Genomic DNA, 7,829 nt, shown 5'->3' on the forward strand with positions numbered 1-7,829 from the left:
GCACTATATGTGCGAATGATCTAAGACTACTTCCCATGCTAAACAACCCTGTCATGTTTCTTCTGTCACCATCATGATAAAACAATGCACTTGAGAGCCGCGGGAGGATTCTGTCCACACTGGTGACCGTAATTTGTTGGTGTGTCAATCTGCTACTTAACACATCACGTGCAGAACTTCTTCCTCGTTGCGCAGACGGATATATACTTGGCGGTTTTATTTAGCTAAGTATATATCCCAAATATAGGTCACAGAATTGAGGCTTGACTTTCTGTGTGCACTGGACTACATGTCGTCATGGACCGTGAATGTGGTCTCATCTTGTATCAGCACTTGACAATCAGACGTTAGTCTGGTTTATCCATGCTTAAAAAATGAGTGAGTATGGTTTAACGCCGCTTTTAGCAATATTCCAGCAATATCATGGCGGGGGACACCAGAAATGGGCTTCACACATTGTACCCATGTCGGGAATCGAACCCGGGTCTTCGGCGTGACGAGCGAACGCTTTAGCCACTAGGCTACCCGACCGCCCCTGCTTAGAAATGTACACAGATATCTAACTAGCACCTCTGTTTTAAGGGATTACCATGCTCCAGTGACCTGGAACCTGTAACAATAGGAACTGGCAAAGTGAGAAGCCTTTAGCAGCTTAGGGGGCGGTGGGATAGCCTATTGGTTAAAGAATCTTGAGGAACTGATATCATTTGCCTTTTGGAATTAATTTCCATTGTTTTTAATTTATAATACTTATCTTTACCAAATTGACCAATAGTCTATGATTTTCTTCACCACTTCAGAAGAGTAATAGATTGACTTTCATTATGTTGTTAGAACACTGCCATACCATCAGACATCCTTATTATCATGCTTAGAATAGATGGTCATGCACTAAAAAAGTGCTACGTCTTGCCTAAAATGCACTAGTGCCATGGACTAAACACTGAGACGCTGGTACAAAACAAAGGCTAATTTGTAGCAAACTCCACCCAGTGACGCTCTATTTCATGACATGACATGAGATGACAGACTATAGCCATTGGGATTATCCACAGGACCATGTAACTTATAATATTTAATAACAAACAAACTAGCAGACGAGGCCGAAAGCCGAGTAATATCGATATGTATTATTCAATGTAACTGTATGCACAGGGCAGTGTAACTTATAATACTTACAAACAAACTCGAAGACGAGTTTTTTGCCAATCATTATTTGTTACATGGTCCTGGGTCCGATTTGTGGTACCAAGTGAGCGAGTGAGTATGATTTTACGCCGCTTTTAGCAATATTCAAGCAATATCACGGCGAGGGAAAACCAGAAATGGGCTTCACATATGGTACTAAGATGTTTGTATTCACGGTCTACGCTGGTTCCGAAGCTGTCGCTGTTCCGTCCCTGGGATCTCCTGAGGCAATTCACTGCACATAGTTGCATCGTGGGTTCGAATCCCAGCCTCGACCTGATCATGATCCTTGGTTTAACTACATCTGAAAAAACCCCGTCTGAGACCTGTATTACTTTTGACTTTCCTCACACACTAAACGGGGACACCATAATATGTGCACGCAGCGGCAAAACGAAACAAGGTAACACTTCGGACATGTATCGGCCAAATCCAACTGTTTTAATTTTGGGGTGAAAGGTTCCAAACCGCAGAAGCACGGATGTGGAAACTGGTCCCTCTAGGCTAGTGTCCTCGATAAATTGTTCGCAATTTATACCTCCAAAGTTGCCCAAACTTGTAAAATCCCTTAAATACGTCACAGTTAAACACTGGTTTTCAGGATATGAGACTATTGTTTTGATAATGATAGCAATTATCCCAGTAGTTTCTCCAGATTCCCGATGGTTAATTCTGACCTGATCGCCCAATTTACAAGGACGACGCCATGTTTGTTTGTAAACACTGAAAATAGTCCCTTTGATATTTGCATTTCTTCTGTATCCGCATATGACCCCGACGGCTTTCGTTTTTATCCCTACCCATTATTATGGGAAATTCAACATCCATGTGTCATTGTATTGACCATAGTACATGTAGTAATGAATCCACGCGCTTAACCCCCCTGGATGCCAGAGGGACATATAAATCCCTGCTCTTCAACCCTCACTTCGAAGTCAAATATAATTCAAAATACATCACGCACACAAGTTCTTATACACTTCACAGTTATGAATTCTGTGGGAAATTCGCTCTTCTGTGATATCATCCACTATCTATTTACCCAAAGCAATATTACTGAAAGTGACCTCTAAAAACTACTATTCGCGGCGTTTTTACTGTGTGGTTAGAAATCTAAATATCGGATATTTACTCGAAGAATTGAATTTCAAAACGAGCATAATAGTGTTCATGGGTATCTGTTTTTCATCAAATCACCAATGATAATTCTGACACGTTGCCGATAAGCCTAGAATCGTTTAGAATGTTTTGGAAAACGCGGAAGTGTACGTTCCGCCATATTGAATAGTGTTTACCAAATCACGTTTCACGTAGGCCTATGCCGGTCATTAGACGCCTATTCTGTGCTGCGCGTTCGGTTCCAAATTCAATCTAGCGGGGTTAAATCTACAGGTAAATTAGCTCTACACTGAAAACACAGTATGTTTATCTCCTAATTAGATCACGTTTATAACGTATATAAATGCATTCCTGAATTCCCCATTCATTTTAGAATCAAATGGTCTTTGTCACCAATGCAAATTATCTAGATGGAATCAAGCGAAATAAACTTGGTTTGGAAACGAACACTGCTTGGAAAATTGTACTTGCTGAAATACAAACAAAGCAAAATTCAGATTTTACACTGTGCAGCATTTTCTCCTGTTTGATATATGTAATTGTTGCATACATTTGCTCCCGCGTTTGAGACTATTCATGGGAAGAGTATCGAAGTACGAATTATGGAATTAAAAATATATACATTACAATGATCAGGTAAATTCAACAGAAATCGTGAAAGTTTCCGTCTGTGTGACGCCATGACTGGCCAAATCACGCACAACGATGATGGCAGTTATCTGCATTTCTGACAAGATTCTAATTCTTTGGTTGCATTGGAAAACATGAAACAAACAATAGTACGCAGATTGTCTGATTGTTTCTGATTACTTAAATGACACATTTATGTACGATCCCTCATTCAACGAAAATCCCCCTCGGAAAATCCCGGGTACTGTTGTCAGTGAACACGCCATTTTGTAAAAGTCGGTCACCAGTAGTGATATCATACGGAAATAAACATTGTTGTACATATTTGGTAATTTCTTTGAGGTAAAAGTTATGAACTCCAGCGTGGCCTTTGATCTTACCTTGTTTGCATTACAATCATCGCCTTGATAATCCACAGATATAGTGGAAACCTTTTTGTGTAGGGTTATATAATTTATGAGCAGTAAGCAGTACATCCGATGACGTCACTCACGACCGTGGTCTTATGTATTAATGCGTCACTGCGATCTATCATAAGAAAAGACAAAATGCATCGATTCGATGCTAAAAAGGTGCGATTTTAGGGATTACAGATTACTGAACTCGTGAAGTAATCTCCATGTATACATCAATCACTTGTGACAATTAGGATTCTTCTGGAAATCTTTGCAATGTATACAGGGTTAGCCCCGGCCACTGACCCGTTAGTCCGAGGCTATCCAAAATCCAGAGGGACTATTTATTTCGTTTTCTACCAAAATCTATTCATTTTGCGGGAACCGCTTGCCTGAAATGGGCATCGGACTGGATGGATACGGCCAATGGTGTCTACCTCGTGTATAACTGAAGTTATACTTTAAAGTTCAAAACGTATTGTAATATAATATGGACAAAAAGGACAAAGCAGGATTGAACTGAAACAAAAGTTTTATACAAAATAACAATGTAAACATTGAAAACAAACAATCAAATGAACACCTAGCAACAACTGGACAAGAATTGCGAATGTATTTTTAATTGGTCGAAATAGTCTAATATATTACTTAATATTTTAGAATAGATGCCACAAATGAGTTCATGGTGGGTTTATGTTGGACACCTATTAATAAACTATTCATCTAAAACATAGAAAACAATCCCTTGAAGACGTTTAACACTGACGAGTAGCATGATCCAATGAAAGACTGGGTCTGTGTTTCTTCAATGTCGCCTACATCAATCACAACATATGGCAATGGTGTTTCCTGCACAACACTTGGGAATGGAGATACTATCGGGTCGCCAAGATCAATGTCTATGCATGGCAGCTTTGATTGTAGGGTCTTGTGTGTGTCAATCCCAGCAGATGGCATGAGGGATTGTACGGGGTCGCCCAGATCAATGTCCAAACACTGGAGGGGTGGGTTGGAGAGAGGGGTGTGGGTGACGGCATGGGGTGTCAGAGGGTCGCAGCTGAATCGAGCGGTAGTGGATGGGTCCTATTAAAAGGGTAAAAGAAAAAGGTGCAAATTGGTTTTGTTAGAATGGTGCATCAGAGCAAAGTAACGTGCGTTGATTCAATAAATGATATAGACCTGAGAAAGAATGAACATCGTTCTGGGAAAGATTGAAAATTAAAGCAATGTCATACATGTTTAGCTCTTTGATTTTTTGGTTACAGTATGACATTATGTTTTAGACAAGTGTTAGGCTGTTAGCTTTTTGTAAGTGGTTAATTATGGCTAGGACTGGCATATAAAGTATCAACAAACTGGTGAGGCATTTGTTCACAGAAAACACCCGAGAGCCTGCAGACTGAAAACACTAAACACGAATGACCTACTGGAAGGGGGGCGGGAGTGTCAGGGTGGGAGAGAGCAGTTATGACCCATAAAAAACCCTGTAAATAACGACCAGGTTGTCGTTGTAGAGAGATTGTATGGATATTAAAGGTGCAGTGCACTTACACAAGTGATGGATCTACTTTTTGTTGTTCCTGAGAAAACGCGCACAGTTGAAGGAAGAATATATTCTATTACGAATAATTCACTTTACGGGACTTTATTTACAAACGAAATACAATTTAGATGCAAACAGTATAAAATACAACACAATTCTTTTCCTGTTTTTTTTTTGTTGAAAAAGCAGTTTTAACATAATTTCATATTATCAAAGTATTTGTGTTCTTGCAGCATTGGCGTAAAACAAGTACTTTACTGTAAAACTATTCATATTGATAATAGGTCTTGCGAAGACAGTAGTGTATTTGGAAAGATGTAAAAACGTTGCCTCAGATGGCAAAACAGAAAAATTAACAAAAAGTGACATTCATTCATGTCGTCCACGTTCAATTTCTAAACTGTGAGAACTGAGCCGAAAACGAGTCAATGTGGTCCTGAATTTATTTACAGTTATACTAGTCGAATAGTGCTCACATGAAATGGATGTTTTAAACTGTGCATAATAAGCCATTTGGGGGCTTTCTTAAAGATCACTATGCCAAACCTGAAAAAACGTTTAAACCACTGACGTAACATATTTAAAAATGCGGTTTTATTACCACATATTTGAAAGTACCAGATATCACCAAATACTAATCTGAAAATAACAGTTTTAAGTTTCGTTACCCAATTTACGTGGCCTTGTTCATCGTTCAGCCGCAACATCTTGTAACATTTTCGGGGGTAAACGAGATTCCTGCATATTATAAAGAGACAGCCAATATTTGACACATTTCAAAACAGCGAGCGACTGAATAGAACATCTGCCAGACTCGGTTCTATGTCACTGAACCCTCACATTTTATCCCCGTGTAAAAGTATTGATTTTATCTTTGTATCAAAACATTTGAAGTATTCAATTCAATTCAATTCTTTATTGTATGAAAGGCCTCAGGCCGATATACAACGGAGTTACATAACATATTTTATAAGATACAAAGTCAAGGTAACAATTCACTTCGTAACAAAAACGCAAGATGTATGTACAAAGCCGGTTGATATTGTGTTAGATCCTTGCAGGACAGTAACGAAGACAATGTTAAAGCATTAAAATGAGATAAAGACCAGTGCGGTAAGTACTTGTTTCTTAGATTTTCGTATATAGGGCAAATAAACATAAAATGGTACTCATCTTCGACAACACTGTCACAGAATGAGCATAACCTTAGGGATTTCTCAACAGATGAAAATCTCCCCGTGTTAATTTTTAGATAATTCAGGCCAAGTCTAAAACGAATAATGATGTTACGAAAAATCCTGTACGTAAGTTTGAGAAATAAGATTCTGGTTCAAGCAATGACCTGAACTGGCGATAAGTATTTTCGTAAATATCTGAATGCCATTTCTGATGAAACAAATCAATGGCATGAAGTAAAGTGAGGCGAGTGTGGTTTCAAGGAATGCATACTAATTAACAGGGCCATGAACACCTTTTGTACGTTGTTGACAGTATTACCAAACACAATAAGGTCTTCCGCAAATAGAAGTAGAAAAATATAAATAAATTCCGGATGTAACTGAACACCAAAAGGACAATTTTATTCCATTTCAGTAACCAATTCGTTTATAGAAAAAAACTGAAACAAAAAGGGACAAAGCATACATCCTTGCCTCACACCAGTGAGTGAGTATGGCTTTACGCCGTTTTTAGCAATATTCCAGCAATATCACGGCGGGGAACACCGGAAATGGGCTTCACACATTGTACCCATGTTGGGAATCGAACCCGGGTCGTCGGCGTGACGATCGATCGCTTTAACCACTAGGCTACCCGACCGCCCCTCACATCAATGAAGCAACAAATATACCAGACACTCTGTTGTTTGAACGAACACAAGCCTTTACATTACTGTACATAGATTGTAACATTTTACCCATTTTAGCACTCAAACCATGTTTGAACAATATGGCTTCCGTAGATGTCGTCAAGGCCAGCTGATTTATTATGTTTCTTGGCGCTGATGCTTTCAAAAAGGTCGGATCTGGTGATTGGGGATTCTGATATGCCAATTGTTAGTTCTTACACATAACCTGGACATGTCACTTTGTCCTCCACCCATTATCCTGAATACCCATTGGTTCAGAATTCAGCGACGAGAAATAATCCCCCCAGTCTTGTATATCAATAGGGTTGGGTCGTTGCGGTCGTCCAGACACGCGCTTTGTGAAACGTTTAGAGTCTTCCGCCGCTCAACCTTATTCAGGTCGTGTACATTGTCTACTCAATACGTCTAGTATACTATAAAATGGGCACTTGGTAGCACCGTTTGGTTGTCATAGACAAAATACGTTTGTCCCCAAAACATACATCATTTAAGTTCTACACGTTGAACCGCCTCCGTGGTCCAGTGGTAGAGCGTCCGCCCGGAGAGCGGAATGTCCGGAGTTCGATCCCCGGCCGTTAAAAGATGGTACTTGTTGTTACCCTGTCTGGCGCTCGGCATTAAGGGGTTAAAACAAGGACTGGTCGGCTCGGAGTCAGTATACTGTTTCTGAGTGGGGTATTCATGTTAAACTGCGGCATGGTATCTCAGTGAGCTAGCACTATAAATCGGCATCAGCCCGGACTAGTACAAGCAGCCACACACACACACACGTGTATGCACGTCAGTATATAAGTGCAATAATCTTGGACGCGACGTTAAACCCCATTTCACCTCACCTGAACACGTTCAGGTAGAAGCTCCACATAACACTTCGGCTCACCTCCTTCCCTGTACGGAGCTGAGGTGAGTCACAACAAAATGTCCACGAGAATTTGATTAATTAAGCTGAACGCTAGTCAGGCCGCATCCACCACACGGGAGCGTGGCGTGGAGGTAAGCTCTCATATTTGTTTTTGCTAACCACGATATACATGTGACTGCATCGCTGACACAGATCTAACTGACATCACCTACTTCTGACAATAAG

Source organism: Haliotis cracherodii, unplaced genomic scaffold (genome assembly GCF_022045235.1).
Source record: "Haliotis cracherodii isolate W230 unplaced genomic scaffold, xgHalCrac1.p SCAF_5, whole genome shotgun sequence".
NCBI classification, from domain to species: Eukaryota; Metazoa; Mollusca; class Gastropoda; order Lepetellida; family Haliotidae; genus Haliotis; species Haliotis cracherodii.